The sequence below is a fragment of the Scyliorhinus torazame genome, chromosome 8, assembly GCF_047496885.1.
Source record: "Scyliorhinus torazame isolate Kashiwa2021f chromosome 8, sScyTor2.1, whole genome shotgun sequence".
NCBI classification, from domain to species: Eukaryota; Metazoa; Chordata; class Chondrichthyes; order Carcharhiniformes; family Scyliorhinidae; genus Scyliorhinus; species Scyliorhinus torazame.
The window spans coordinates 226,549,635-226,566,322 of NC_092714.1; the positions used below are offsets into that span (position 1 = coordinate 226,549,635).

The window sequence follows — 16,688 nt, forward strand, 5'->3', positions numbered from 1 at the left end:
AGGGAATTTAGGGTTTTGAAGTATGGCTTCATCCTACAATTTGGGAGGGAGGTCCTGGCATTTGGGAACACTGGGAGAGTGTGTGTTTATGTCTTGCTGCTTTGTTGGTGTCTCGGAATTCTGCAGCTCATGAAGAGAAGTTGTTTGGTCCTGGGCATGCAAATGCCAAGAGGTTGTTCCTTTAATTTGGCACTGCTGGGAAGTGAGGGAGACTTGGGGTTGGCATTGTACATTTTCACACAAATACCGCATTTGTTTCAGACAGTGAGATTAGTTTGAACCTGGATAAGCCCCAATGGACTGGTACTAAATATAAAATAACATCTTTGGAAAATAAATCCAATTACTATGGCAACCATCATTCCCTCTGCTACGACAGTGAATGTTTAAAAGGCTGAATCGGAGAAAGAATGATCTGCTCCAGAATTTTATAAAGGCAAGTTCTAATTGGAAAACTGACTGACAATCAGTCATCAAAGTTAGACAAAATTGATTTCTAAATAATGAAACGAAATTTTAGGACCATTTTCACAGATATTGTAAGCATTCTGTGCGAACATACAAACGTTGCTCTTTCAGAGTCCCAGCACGGACACGACAGGCAGAATGGCCTCCTTTTGTGTTATAACCATTCTATGATTGTACATGTTTAACAGACCATGTGAAGTTCATCACATCCATTTGTTAATGCCTCTAATTGAGTATCTGTGCTAATAACCTTGAAAAAAATTATTTGTTGCAATGTAAGCATGCTGGCCAGACCATCTTTTATTGGCCATTCCAAATCACCCTGATGAGACAGTGACTCAAGAAGGGCCACTTCCTCAAACCACTCTTAAATCATACAACGAAGGTAGACTATGACAACATTAGTGCCCTTTGTAGTGATTTGAGACAAGTAAGTGGTTTGCGGGGTAACTTTAGAGGGCAATTAAGAGTAAAACACATTGGCTTAATAATGGGAAGCCCTCAGAAATTTAATAGAGCAGTTTATAAATGCTAAAAATCCTGTCAACAAATAAGAAATTAAAACTGTCCTTTCAACTGGCTGCAGAAATGTTCTGTAAGTCAAATCATTCGAGGGAATTATTGGGAAACTAAAGAGGAGTTATGTAAACATCAAAGATATTGGGCTGATTTTTTCATGATGGAGGGTAGATTTGATAGCAAATTGTCAGTGCTCATCATCATTACCATTCTGAAACTGGCAGAACATCAGGAGGTCAAGCATGTGCAGATTAGGGTGGACCTCCAGAGGTTGCGATCTGATTTTCATGGCTTTGACGTAGGCGGCACTACAAACAGCAACCCCCCACCTTCACCCCTGCCCTCCAACAGCCTCCCCCCAAAGCCAGCAATCATGGAAATCAAAGAGAATTTAAAAAAAAATTCCCAATGTAACTGCAATTTAGCGTGGCCAATCCACCTAACCTGCACATCTTTGGGTTGTGGGGGGCGAAACCCACGCAAACATGGGGAGAATGTGCAAACTCCACAAGGACAGTGACCTGGGGCCGGGATCAAACCCGTATCCTCATTGCCCTAAGGGAGCTTTACTAACCACTGCGCCACCATGTCGCGCGTAAATTGGAGAGAATTTCAACATTCTTGCTCCCCAATTGCTGGATCAGAGGGGAGGCTAAATAGTAGAAATCCCATATAGGGTTGCACCTTGATGAATCAGGTGTAACTGAGTCTTTAATCGTCATGTGATTATTAAAATTTGATGAGCATCAGAACTACCCTGAAAAAGATTACTTTATAATTGTGGGGGGCTGTTAAATAACCAGTTAGTAGATTTTTAAGATAATTTTTGAAAAATCAAAAGAAGTGAATATTTTATCTTTTACCTTCATCCCATGTGTATGCCCTAAACGTTGATTGGCTCCATGACAATTTTTTTGAGACAAATTTTGTTTTACTGCTCTTTGTTTCCTGTTTGAGTGCCTGTAATGTGATTGGACAGCCTGATGACACTCCAGCTGTTCACTGTGAATGCCCAGTAGAGAACGCTGCAGTCAGTTGCAGTACCACTGCACAACGTTGGTGGTGAAATCCTTGCTAGAGAGGCTCTTTGATCTCTCACTAGGACTTAATTTTGTGGTCAGGTGCGAGTGCCCTGGCTGCGCATTGACCGCAAACCCCAGGCGCTTGGCAATGCCAGACACCAGCAGTTGGAGGTGAATTACTAAACCGAAAGGCATGGGAAATCAGGTTAACTGCCATCTGCTACTGCGATCCTTTGGTCACCCCCTGTAAGTGTTTCCTACCACGCTGCTGAGGAGAAAAATAACAAAACTTTCCATGTATAATTGTAAAGGAACACTGGCTAATGTACAGAACAGCCAAATGTTTCTACCAGTCATAAATCACCCTATAGTATTAGCGCCTTTAACATGCCACTGTGTAGTTTGCCATTTTTGGTAGTTTCAGCAAGAAATATGCACGAGACGTAAATAATTCCATTTTAGAACTTGGTCAAAAGGACGCAGCATAAACTGCCAGTGACTTGCATAACTTGTGCTTGAACTAACAACTCTGTGAATTGGGGGAGGGCTGCTTAATTGGAGGAGGAACAGCAAAAACATCCACGAGAAAATTAAGATGCGTTTTATTCCTCGGCTACCAGACCACAACCACAGGTTTTTCAAATTTCATCTTGTACGAAGATGGTCATGAGGTAAAAACAAACACACTTGTTCCAGGCTGAAGTAATTGAAAGGTTGATGTAGTATTTCCTGTGAGAGGATAGGGAAGGAGGAAACTTGGTTGTATGCAAACTACATCATAATTTGTTGGAACAGTTATTCACTAAGAACACAGCAGAGTAGAACATACTTGAACAGAGCCAAATTAAGATAAATGATGAAATGTGATCTGCAGAGGTTAAAAACTAAGGAGCTAAAGTTGGCAAAGCGTGAAGGCTCACAGTCCTCTTAGTAACACAATGTATAAAAGTTTTGAAATTATGGCAATATTGTGTTGCTCCCCAACTGAAGAAAATTAAAATTTGAGTTAAATTGGATCTCTCCAGAAGCAACACACTAATATTTCAAACAATACTGATGTGTTGGGTGTTCTGGATCACATACAGGTCACCAACGCTTGAAGTAGTGCAACACTACTTTATTAAAAGCTTAACTATTTAAACATACTTGAACTGTGGGTAAATACGATATTAGCTTTAACTAACGACCTTTGCCTTGGCCTAACCAGTTGATGCACTCAGCACATGGTGAATGTCTGTGTTGCAGGCTGTGAGCTCTGTGCTCCTAGCTAGCTGCTACTCGAATGAGCGGGAACTCAGATGCCCCCTGTCTTTATAGTGCGTGTGCTCTCACTGGTGATTGGCTGCGGTGTTGTGTATGTTGATTGGTCCCACTGTGTGTCCATCAGTGTGTGTCTGCACCATGATATACCGGTGTATATTATGACATCCCCTTTTATATAAAAAAATGTGCCTGCGTGACAATAAATAGTGTGTGGTGAATGTTCCTGACTACGTGTGTGCAAAATATTTACAGGACTATGTACATAAAACTAAGCTATTTACATGGGAAGGTGCCTGGTGCAGAAAAAACAGTGTGTCACACAAATAACGAGATGAACACTATATACAAACCACTTGAACGATTAAACGGAAGAACAGAACAGACAAGAGAGTCCATTAGTGCACAAAGTTCACAAATTAAGTCTCTGAGGTGGGTGACAAATTCTGGTTGACCGCCTCAAGGGTGGGTCAGGAGCCACCGGCTGAGGAACAGGCAGGACTGCGTCAGAGTGAGGAGGATGCAGATTAACCGGAATCTCTGCATAGTCCATGTCAGGGACAACAGGAGGGCGTGGCACTGGCGGAGGATCATGTAGCGAGCACGGAACGAGACGAAGGGCATATTGATTACAGTGCAGAATGGAACCATCCAGAAGACGAACCAGGAACGAGCGGGGAGCCACCTGCCGAAGAACCACAGCAGTTGCAGACCAGCCACCATCCAGAAGATGCATGCAGACGTTGTCATCTGGAGCCAGAGCAGGGAGATCAGCTGCACGGGAGTCATGAGCCACCTTGTGTTGTGCACGAGACAGTTGCATTCGTTGAAGGTCCGGAACGTGGTCGAGGTCTGGGGCGTGAATGGACGGCACCATCGTCCTCAGGGTGTGACCCATGAGCAGCTGGGCTTGCGACAGGCCAGTGGACAGTGGGGCCGAGCGATAGGCCAGCAGGGCGAGGTAGAAGTCGGATCCCGCATCGGCAGCCTTGCAGAGGAGCCTTTTGACTATGTGGACGCCCTTCTCTGCTTTGCCATTGGATTGGGGGTACAGGGGACTGGATGTCACATGCACAAAGTTGTACCTCCTGGCAAAGTTGGACCATTCCTGGCTTGCGAAGCAGGGGCCATTGTCCGACATCACAGTGAGTGGGATGCCGTGACGAGCAAAGGTGTCCTTACAGGCACGGACAACTGCAGACAATGTGATGTCGTGCAAACATACCACCTCCGGGTAGTTTGAAAAATATTCTATAATCAGAACATAGTCCCTGCCCAGCGCGTGGAACAGGTCGATGCCGACCTTGGACCAAGGGGACGTGACCAACTCATGGGGCTGTAGGGTCTCACGTGGTTGGACCAGCTGGAACCGCTGACAGGTGGGGCAGTTGAGCACTGTGTTGGCGATGTCGTCATTGATGCCGGGCCAGTACACTGCCTCTCGGACCCTTCGGCGGCACTTATCCATGCCAAGATGGCCCTCGGGTAGCTGTACCAAGACAAGCTGGCGCATGCTGTGCGGGATAACAATGCGGTCCAGCTTCAGGAGGACACCATTGACTACCGCCAGATTGTCTCTGATGTTGTAGAACTGCGGGCATTGGCCCTTGAGCCACCCGTCTGTTAGATGGCGCATGACACGCTGTAGCAGGGGGTCAGCCGCAGTCTCATGGTGAATTTGGATGAGGCGTTCATCCGTGGCTGGTAGATTGGAGGCCACGAATGCCACATGGGCGTCAACCTGGCAGACGAATCCCACGGGGTCACACGGGGTGTTGACTGCCCTGGACAGAGCGTCGGCTATGATCAGGTCTTTGCCCGGGGTGTCTCCGAGCTGGAAGTCGTATCGCCGGAGTTTGAGCAGAATACGCTGGAGGCGAGGCGTCATGTCGTTCAAGTCTTTTTGTATTATGTTGACCAGCGGGTGATGGTCGGTCTCGATGGTGAATTGGGGAAGGCCGTACACATAATCATGAAACTTGACGACACCGGTCAAAGGGCCCAGGCACTCCTTTTCTATCTGCGCGTAGCGCTGTTCCGTGGGATTATGGCGCGTGACACATATGCAACGGGGGCCCATGATGAGGCCTCATTGCATTGCAGGAGCACTGCCCCAATGCCAGATTGGCTGGCATCGGTCGAAATATTTGTCTCTTTCGCTGGATCAAAAAAGGCCCATACCGGGGCCGTGGTAAGTTTGATTTTAAGTTCTGTCCATTCGCGCTCGTGGGCAGGAAGCCATTGGAAGTCTGTTGTCTTCCTGACCAGGTTCCTGAGAGCTGTGGTATGAGAGGCGCGGTTAGGGATGAACTTCCCTAGGAAGTTGACCATGCCCAGAAATCGGAGGACCGCCTTCTTGTCCTCTGGCTTTTTCATGGCTGTGATGGCAGCCACCTTGTCCGCATCCGGCCGCACACCCAACTAGGAGTTTGAGTTGCGTCTGGCCGAAGAAGCATTTGGCTCTGTTGAGGCGTAGGCCCTGCTCCCGTATGCGTTTGAACACGCGTTGGAGGCAACTGATATGCTCTTGCGGGTGGACCAAATTATTATGTCGTCACATAGACGCAAACACCTTCAATGCCTTCCATCATTTGTTTCATGATCCTGTGGGACACTTCTGACGCCGATATGATCCCAACCGGCATCCTGATGTAACAATATCTGCCCAGCGAAGGCAAGGACCGAAAACTCCCCATATAAATGATGCAAATGCCCTGCAAATGTACTAAACTGCTCAACTGTAAGGAGGTCTTTTGCAGAAAGGTATGACAAATCTAATCAATGATAAGTTTGCAAGCTTCAATTGGACATACATCAACATTAATGCTGAAATTCTCCGTTTGGGAGACTATGTTCACATGCCGGAGCTGAACGCTCCCAAGCGATTACCATGCAAATTTTTGCATGGCGAGGATTGCAAGGGATTCCATTTTGAGCAGGCGATCCAAAAGCAAGGTCCCACGGCAGGCAACCCCACCGCTCCATAGCGCAATTCAACCCCCTACTGTTGGTATTTCTGGGTCCCACTCCTCGCCCTCAGTATGGGGGTAACCCAATCCCCCCCCCCAGAGACCCCTAAATAAAGATACCTCCCACCACAGAGACCCCTAAATAAAGAGACCCCCCCTGAGATCCCCCTAAATAAAGAGACCCCCTAAATATGGAGAGCGCCCCACAGACCCCTCCAGAAAAGAGACCCCTGGCAGGAAGTTCCCCAGAAAACAGACTCCTGTCAGGATGTTTCCCACATAAGAGAGACCCCTGTCTGGAAGCTAGAGAGCAGTCCAGTCAGAGGTAGTCAAATAATGTTACTATGTGATTGACAACTTCCAAACACCACAGATGTCAGCATTGTTCCATTCATCTTCCTTTACTGTTGAATGACTCTGAAGTGCTCTAGTCACAATGTTTATAAACATGATCTTTGATTGACAACTCCTGGACCACTTCAAGCAGAATTGAGTGATTTTCAATTACCTCCCTCCATGGTTGAGTGATTTTGAAGTGGTCATCTAGAAATTGACAGCTCTTAACTCTGTTTGAAGTGGTCCAGGAGCTGTCAAGTCTTGCATTGCAACTCCCTTAAAAAGTTACCCCCTTGGCCCACCGTGACGTCCATCGCGTCAGGGCCACGCTTGTCAGGACCAGCAGTGATTCTCGTCCCCGTGATATCCAGCCCAGAGGACTGGCGAATATCATGGTTCCCAGCCCACTAAATGGGGCGCAAACCTCGATCCCGATGCCAGCGGGGGGGCTGAAGCAGCGGAAACGCCAGTCCCATTTTCTTCACGACACTGGATTCTCTGCCTCATCAGTAACTTCACTACCGGCAGCTTGAGGCAGAGAATTTTGCCGAAGAATTTGAAATTTTCTCACTCTCTAACCTATTTCCTTTGGTAAGTTGCTCCCCGAACTGGTCAAGTATGAACTCCACTTGAGGATATAAAAAGTGCAACCCTCTATACCACCTTTAAATCCCATCAGCCTGAAAACCCTTCCTGCATTTCATGATACATCACCCAATGCTCTCTTATGATAACATAAGTGACTCAACATGCTGTAAAAATGAGTTTTGGACAAGATCCTTAGACAAATAAATGAAACTCCGGAAATATGTTCAACCTTTCTACAGACACTTCAGGTAACAGAACAGGCAGTTGTTATCTACCTAATTTATACAGAGGGTGTGAATGTGCTTGGAGAGGTAATGGTGGCATATAGTATGGAATTATTTAAGGACAAAATCCACAGATATTGAAGTCCAAAGCTCCCTCTTCACTTGACGCTATATAGTGAATTCCTTAAATCAGACAATGACAAACATCCTGTATCACAGCTGGTACACCTCCCTTAACAGAAGTTTGGCAGAACATGGAAAGGGTGTTTACGAACATGAGTTTAGCACCCTGGTCGTCTTGCTTTACAGTCTGCAGATCCTTGATCAATAATTAAACTAAACACAGGAGAGTAACTTTGGAAACAGATGCAAATGTTTTGGAATTTTACAAATGGACTTTGTAATAGGAATGTGTACAGTTGTTGTGCAGTATTTGAATATTAAAATGTGTACAGAAAGAAAATATTAAAACATTGCATTGCTATCTTCCATCTCCTGGGCAGCATTTCCTAAAATTACCCCATTCTTTACCTTTGTACTCTGAATGTGTAAGTGTAACATGAGGGTGAGTGGTAGAAATTAGTCGAATCATTACTGGATATAGACTGCATCTAAATAGCAGCTACTGTTGTTGTGAATTATGTAGAGCAAAGCTAACATTCTATAAGATATACATTGCGGAACTGTTTCAATATTTGGGCAGTTAACCCCTCCCTTGAATTGGTGGGTAATTCCACTCTGGTATTGAGCTATATGTTACAGGCCCGGTAAACAGTCTTACTAATACATTAGCTGATCTCTTGTGGAACAGCATCTGCAAGTAGCCAAGCAATAGCCTCCTCATTTGCTGAGTTTAAGGTAGTTAGTCCATTTCTTAATCTACAGGGGGGACAGTCATCGGTAATGTGCAACACAGGGTGAGATCTTCTGGCTGTTCATGCCAGCGGGATCTTATGGTCCCGCCTACGGCACCCCCCCACTGCGGGATTCCCAGCAGCTCATAGTGGATTCAATAGGAAATCCCACTGTCAGCGGGGGGGGGTTCCAGTAGCATGCAGTGGATTCAATGGGAATTCCCATTGACAAGGGGTGGGGAGGGAGATCCCACCACTGGCCAGTGGCAGGCTCCCTCCTGCCACTGGGAAACATGCTGCGGGGAAGCCAGAGAAACTCGCCCATGAATTATGTCTTTCCACAAGCGCGTAAGGGGTTAGTACTGAGACCCAAGCAGTGGAGGTTGCTGTACAGGCCCCTGGCCGGCCCGAAGCTGTTTAACAAGGACCACTTCAATGTAGCAGTTTCACCCTCACAACCCAAAGATGTGCAGGGTAGGTGGATTGACCACGCTAAATTGCCCTGTAATTGGAAAAAAAATAACTGTGTACTTTAAATTTTTTTTTTAAATGTGGCAGTTCAAAGCTTTTCAAAAGATGGGATTTGTCAAATGGAACTTGTTTATGATTTCCCATGTTTTCCTTTGCTGAATACAAAGGGGCTGGGATTCGTCGCTCCCACAGCCAAGTTCTGACGCCGGCGTCAAAAGCGGCGCGAGCCACTCCGGCGTCTGCGTGCCTCCGTGGCCAGGTATTCACCCCTTCCTAGGGGGCTAGTACTGCGCCGGAGTGGTTTCTGCAGCTCTGGCGCTCAAAAGCCGGCGCACCAGGACCGGCGCGAGTTCGCGCATGCGCGCCACATCTGGTGCGAGTTCACGCATGTGCGTGGGTTCCCGTCTCCGCACGGCCCCCGGGCAATATGGCGGAGCCCTACAGCGGTCCGGCACGGAGGAACATAGGCCCCCCACGGAAATAGACCACCCGCCGATTGATAGGCCCCGATCGCGGGCCAGGCCACTGTGGAGGCCCCTCCCGGAGTTGGATCCCCCCGCTCCTCCCACTGCCCCCAACCAGGACGGCCCCCGCAGCCAGAACTCCAAGGTCCCGCCGGATAGGACCATATGTAACCTACACCGGCAGGTCTCGGCCCAATTCGGCGGGCACTCGGTCCGTCGAGGTACGCAGAATCGCCGGGGGGGGGGGGGGTGTGCTCTCAACGGCCCCCGACCAGCGCGGCAGCGATGCTGCGGGCGCCCAAGAATAGGCGTTGGAGAATTGGCAGGCTGGCGTCGGAGCCGCGTGGCACAATTCTCACGACCCCCACGACCCGGCGAGGGATCGGAGAATCCGGGCCAGGATGGCTGCAGGTAGATCTTGCTCAGGGAGCAAAGTCCATATGGGTGCGCAGATGGAAGTTGAGCAGCAGATAGATTGATCCATTCATATTGCAATGGGAGGCTGATGTGGGAGAGTGGGTGCAGGGGCAATCACATTAATCCAATATCCATTGGTTTTTATGTATCTATTGTCCATTATGAACTACAGAGACCAGCTGGCTCGGATGCTAGTACTTTTGTTGATGTTTTATCCCTAAACAAAGGGATATGTGAATTTCTCAGATGGCTGTGAATATGTAGAGTAATTAAGAATTTGCATGAGTTTCAGGACTGTCTGAAGCTGATACTGCCAGAGGTCACACGATTGGCAGTGGCCATTTTAACAGTCTGTTTTTTGTTCAGGTTTTTAAAGTATTGTCTGAAAGTTCAAAATATTCTGAAGTATAATAAAATGGTGATTTAAGAATAGTTCCTGACCTGTGTTTCTTGCTCGAGAAATTGAGTTCCACCACAGAATACATTAACATTTACACTGGTGATAATAGGAATTTAAACTGAAAATGAAATACTTGAAATAAGAAAAAAATACGGGGGCGGTTCTCCGAGCCCCGCTCCAGGCGGGAGAATCGCTGCCGCGGCCAACGGCAGCGTACGATTCTCCAAGGTGCGGGGAATTGGGTGTCATTTGCGCCGGTGCGTTTGATGCGGCGCCGGCCACGGGCCGCTGGAATCGGCAGGGACGCCGATTCTCCAGCCTGGATGGGCCGAGCGGCCGCGTGGATACGACAGAGTCTCGCCGGCGCCGTTCACCCTTGGTCGCTGCCGGCGGGAACTCTGCGTGAAGGGTCTGCATGAAGGGTCGGGGTGGGGGGGCCTGTGGGGTGGGGAAAAGCGATCCGTCACCGCGAACACTTGGTCTCCATTTTGGAGAATTACCCCCTAAATTAGTGTTTGACAGAAACACAATGCAAAATATTGAGGGAAGTTTTCAAAATCCAGTCATGTCTAATTGGCATTTCCGTAAATAATTAATACTTCCTTTTCCTAGAAAACAATATTAGTTATCTTGAAAGAATTCCAAAGTCAAGGGAACAAGCTGTTGAAATGACACCAGATGTTGCTCAGCAATATCTGTTTTATTGTCTCTCTATTAGTTGGTACCTGCTGAAATATTGATATATGCCAAGTGCTGCCATCTGCACAATAATCACTTGTGACAATTAGTTTTTTAAAATCATTCCTACAGTTCAGCACAAGGAAATGTCAGGTATCTCTTTTCAAGAAACAGTAATGCTTATAAGTATATTGCTGATGAATGAGAAAGTGAAAATGCCTGCACAAACTGGATAGTTCAATGCTTTTAGTGCCTGGATATAGCATTCTTCCTTTTCAGTTCCATTAGCTTTCTCTCTCCCCATGTCCTTCCCTTATAGTTCCTTGCATACTTTGCCCTTGCCAGAAACAAATGAAAACTTACCTTCCTAATTAATAATTCATCCCTAATTAAGCAAATCTGTTGTGAATTGCACTGGAACACGAAGTCCTGTGCACTGAAGTCTCTAACTTGCCTGCAGCATGTCCCCCAGATATATGTTCTGTATCTGAGTTTATAAAAGAGCAGCAGGTTTTGTTTAATAGTCCAAAGATGTGTAGGTTATGTTGGGTTATGGGGTTACCGGCACAGGATGGGGAAAGATCTTCGGTCGAGTGTACTTTGGGAGGGTCATACAGGCTTGATTGGTCAAGAGGTCTCCTTCTGCACTGTACGGATACTATGGATGTAAATCTACAAACATTTTAGTAAATTGATCATGGAATATAAAGAATCTCAGAAATATACATTCCATTATAACTCCATTGTAAAACACGTGCCATCCAAGTGACCACTTACATTATTAAGGCGAGAGAGTGATGTCAGCAAATGTGTGTGTGAGGGGGGGGGGGGTGATCAGATAAACCTGATAATGTCTTTACCCAATGTTCATGCACTCTTTTTCATAGTGATTTTTAATTAAAAATCATAAACAGCAGCAACCTCAGCTGGACCCATGACAAAGATCAGGGTGAATGAAGTCAGATACCAGATAGTCAGATGAATTGCAAAATGGATAGAAAGAAGAAAACGGAGGGTCGAAAGAAAGGAAATTTTCTCAGGCTAGTAGAACGTGGGCAGTGGTGTACTTCAGAAATCTATATTGGGGCCACTACTGTTCACCAGATAGATAAAAGATTTGGAGTGAAAGCTTGAAAACTGGGCCGCAACCATTTTAGGGTAGGCAGGGTAGTGCGCTTCCCAATGATTTGTAAAATAATTGATAGTAGATGTTGTACTTTTTACAAAATAAAAGTCAGAATTGGTGGACATTAATATTTCAATCTCAGAATCTTGCTGTGGCGTGCTTAAACACTTGAAACTGTTTCCACCTAGTCTTTGCTCCCCTATCCTTTTCCAAAGAGCGAAGATTCAATTGTTTATGTTGTTTCCTTGGAGCCTCCATTACTGCTCAGTCAGGAATGGTCAGTTTATTGGCTGTGTGTTTGTTGGAAGAATTATGCATGGCTTCTGAAACTGGCATTTTTTCTAATTTTGCAAACGCCTCTCCTCTCCTTTGTTTTCCTTGTTTTCCCGGGCTCGGATCAATGACACCGTCCCTCGATTTGGCAATTATCCATTTGGTTTGGAAAATTAGAAATATGACAACATTATTTAAGAAAGGCATGAGGGAAACAAATAAATTATAGGCCTGTTCATCTAGCATCTGCTGTAGGGAGGTTATTGAATTTATAATTATGGACAAAGTGACTGAGCACTTGGATTATTTTTGAGCTGATTCAGGTGAACCAACATGGAGTTGTAACAGGTAGGTCACGTCTACCTAACCCAACTGAGCTTTTTTTTCCAGAGGTAACTAATGTTAGTTGAATGCCTACACTTGCATTTTATATGGATTCCAGGTGGCATTCAATTCGGGTCAACAAAACATTCGAATGGTTAAAATTAATTAAATTGAAGGCACATTACTGGCCTGGTTATAAGATTGGCTAGGCGGTGGGACACAGGGAAAATTGATAATCGATATTCACTGAAATTGGAAGGAAATGACAAGTGGCGTTCCACAAAAAATTTGCACTGGATCTTAACTATTTATTGTTAACAACTTGCATAATAGAGAGAGCTATATAATCCACGTTTACTGATGATGCAAAGATAGGTGGTATAGTAACTAATGAGATGGGAGCACAAAATTACAAAGACATTGATGGATTAAATGGCTGCAAATAACTGCGTCAGATGACATTCAGCGCAAGTAAGTGTGGGATCATCCATTTTGAACCAAAAAGGGGTAGATTTAAGTTTTCTTTAAAGGTGTAACAAACTCGGAACAGTGGAAATGCAACAAGATTTATGAATACATGCACAAAGATCACGAAAAATATGGCAGTTAGGTACAAACATTAATTAAAAAGCTGAATGGAATGTTGGGCTAGATTTTAAGGCCACTTCCTGGGTGTATTTTCGGCAGGGGTGGGGTGGCATGTGAAATATGACAGGGGGCTAGCCCACTGCCTTCCCATCATTCCCTGCCTAACAATGTGCAGAAAATAATTAATTGGCAATTAAATTTGTTGACAAATCAATTGACTCGAATTTATGCTGCCCACGCCATGGCATGGGCGGGAGGGCAGGCTTCACTTTTCACAAAACTAGTTAAAAGGCGGGAAGGGAAGAAAGGTCCTTCAGGCGGGCGTGGGGAAGGGGTGGGTGGGTGGATGGGGAATGCCATGGCACCCCATCAAGATATTACCCCCTCCCCTCCCCACCCTTTGTCACATTAAAAGATGGTAGCCCAACCCGAAGCTTGCCTTCCCCCAGCATGTTATCTGGAATTGACTTTGCTTCCGGGAGCAGGCAGCAGTGCGGCCATAGAATATTCCACCCATTATCTTTTATATCGAGGGGGCTGGAATGTAAAAGAGGGAGATTTTTGCTGCAGTTATACAAAACCTGCTGTGACCCATAGTATTTTATGGTATTGGGCCTTATCCTGTGAAGAGTGCAGTGCAGATTCACCAAAATGTTGCCAAGGTCCGAAACCAAGATCAAGCTATCCCACTCCCTGTCATTCTGGTGTGCTCCATGTGCCTATCCAATAACCGCTTGAAAGTTCCTAAAGTGTCCGACTCCACTATCACAGCAGGCAGTCCATTCCACACCCTAACCACTCTCTGAGTAAAGAACCTACCTCGGACATCCCTCCTTTATCTCCCACCCTGAATCTTATAGTTATGTCCCCTTGTAACAGCTACATCCACCCGAGGAAATAGTCTCTGAACGTCCACTCTATCTATTTCCCTCATCATCTTATAAACCTCTATTAAGTCACCTCTCATCCTCCTCCGCTCCAAAGAGAAAAGCCCTAGCTTCCTCAACCCTTCCTCGTAAGACCTATCCTGCAAACCAGACAGAATCCTGGTAAATCTCCTTTGCACCCTTTCCAATGCTTCCACATCCTTCCTATAACGAGGTGACCAGAACTGCACACAATACTCCAAATGTGAACTAGCTCTATTAATTTTAAATCTAAAATCAATCAATTGTTGCTAGACAAAGGTATTAACGTATAATAGGCCAAGGCCAATGGATGGAATTCAGGTGCAGATTAACCATGATCTCACTAAAAAATGGAACAAACTCAAGGAAATGAATGAGTGACTCCTATTTTTTTTTCCTTTTTTTTTAGGGAGCAATTTAGCGTGGCCAATCCACCTACCCTGCACATCTTTGGTTTGTGGGGATGGGACTCACACAGACATGGGGAAAATATGCAAACGCCACATGGACAGTGACCCGTGGCTGGGATCGAACCCACGTCCTCGGTGCCATGAGGCAGTAGTGCTATCCACCGTGCCTCCCCGCATGGCTCCTGTTCCTATGTATTTCAGTTCTCATAGAAAACCTGTCATCGGCTGACCTCGCTTCATAGTGTTCAGGAAAGAATAAATGTGAATTATTATTATATTGTCTCTCAGAAACATCTCAAAGCACTTTACAAGTAATTTAAGCAAATTGTGTAGTTGTTATTGTGATACTGTTAAATACAGCAGCCATTTTGTATTCAGTAAGGTCTCACAAAAATTATTTAGATGAATGACCATTTAATTTTTTTCTGATTATGTTGATTGAGAAGAATGTGCTCCAGTACACTACTGTCTTTTATTCAACAGTTCTATGGAATCTAAGCCAACAGAATAAGGTAGTGGTTTAATTCCTCATCCAAACATTGATACCGCCGGCAGTACAACACATGCTCCATACTGTCCAGGAGGACTGTCTTCAATTTATGTGCTTATGTCTTGGAGGGTGATTTAATCCCAGAATTTAACACTATTGTCCTGAAATCCAAGCACCTATAAATTCATCCTGTCCTCAACTTTGACAATCTTTTCATTCCTGCCTGCACACTAACTGCAATCACTTCCTGTGAAGCAATTTCAACTGCTCAAATAAATCAGACAATCCTTCCATGGTTTAATCAAAACAATGTGGTTGATGCAGAGATCAAAGCTCTACTGATTAATTGACCATTCCAGTGAACTTCAGTAGAATGAAAGTAAAGAGAAAGTAGCAGAGGCCAGGTAGTTTTGATATCAAAGCAATGTTTGATCATTCTTCAAAATACTGAGAATTTTCTCATGGTCCATGAGTCCTTCTTTGACCTTTTTTTGCCTTAGTTTTGACAGTACCATCCATTTTGTCCGGCAGCCCTGACAAAGTTTGACAATAAATACATTGATATATTTGATGTTTCAGAACATAATTTTACTTTTTTCCAGATTTCTGTGGTTCACACTCTACTGTATGTTTCTTCTTTGGATTGTACTGCATTGCTACCCACTTTGGAACTGCTAAGGACAACAGTAATTGCCCATTCAAAGCCTGCTTTTCACCATTTCTTTCACTGTCTATCTGGATAGAGTAACTTTACCAGAATGACACTAATTGCAACCATCGTTACCTTGTTTGAGTTGGGGTAATATAAATCATTAAGCCAACTTTCCCAATTCTGTGGAACCATAGATTTATCAATATATTGGGCATGATTCATTGGCCCTATTGTGAGTGGCCCGGCTCAGGGCGCAAAGGGTGAATCAGGCATCAGCCACAAATTGGTCTCTGAGCCTGGCGCGAAAGCTCACCCGAGTCACCTGACTCATTCCGCCTGGTGTGATCTGGATCTAGCTCTCGCTGGGTGAGATCCAGATCTGAGTATTTAACGAATCTTACTGCTCATTTAAATACCGGGATGCCGGACTCATCCGGTGCCCTAGACTCACCAGCCATGCCTGGGAGACTTTGCCAGGGTACCACAAAAGTGGACCAGTGATGAAGACACCTGGGACGTCACCCAGGCCATTGTAGAGCCCCGGGTGGTCGGGGACAGGTATGTCCCCTGGCACCCTGGCAGAGTCACCTGGCCAACCTGGCAGTGTTACCTGGCAATGCCAGGGTGTCCAGGTGGCACTTTCAGGGTGCCAGGGAATCTTCCATGGTGCCAGGCTGGCAGTGTCAGGGGTGGGGCCCAGGGGGTCTTGCAAAGTTGAGAGGCGGTTGCCTGGGTGCCTTCCCAAGCTTGGGGGGATGGAGGGAGTGAGGCAGTTTTGAGTGTGCGGGGCCTTAAGGAGGCGGGGGGGGGGGGGGGGGGGGGGGATCAGGGCTGCCGGACAAAATGGCACCCCAATCAGCGAGGAGCCTTTCCTGCTCGCCAAGACGGGGTGTTTCTCTCCGCTGCAGCATCCAGCAGCAACAGCACCTCATCATTCTTTTCTATCAACTGCCTGCTACATTGGGCTAGATTTCCATCTGTGAGGTGGATAATAGGAGTGGGGAAATTTCCAGGTCAACGTGCCCGCCTCGGGAGGAAGTGCCTGCTTGAGGTGAGTGCAGGAGGTAACTGGAGTCAGGTTCATTGCCCCCAGAATGAATTCGGAAGCAGCCACAGGAGCTGACAAGTGCCAAGTTGGACTATTTAAGAGGCCCACTCCTGTGCTATCAGACTTTGTCCCAGTTAAATTAAAATAAATAAATCAAACAAAAGCACTCCACTCCTCACATCCTCTCATCCTCCACACA

The 16,688-nt window shown here is 45.9% G+C and overlaps 1 protein-coding gene and 1 long non-coding RNA gene across 3 annotated transcripts in view; one reads left to right on the forward strand and one right to left on the reverse strand.

Moving 5' to 3' along the window:
* The window catches only part of LOC140428418 (uncharacterized), a 112,780-nt gene extending 98,104 nt beyond the window's left edge, over positions 1–14,676 (forward strand). Inside the window, exon 3 of the long non-coding RNA XR_011948772.1 lies at positions 14,299–14,676. This is a non-coding gene — a long non-coding RNA (uncharacterized lncRNA). The remainder of the gene's footprint in view (positions 1–14,298) is intronic.
* Positions 1–16,688, reverse strand: part of LOC140428417 (potassium voltage-gated channel subfamily B member 1-like) — a 514,844-nt gene that overhangs the window by 443,510 nt on the left and 54,646 nt on the right. The window lies entirely within an intron of this gene.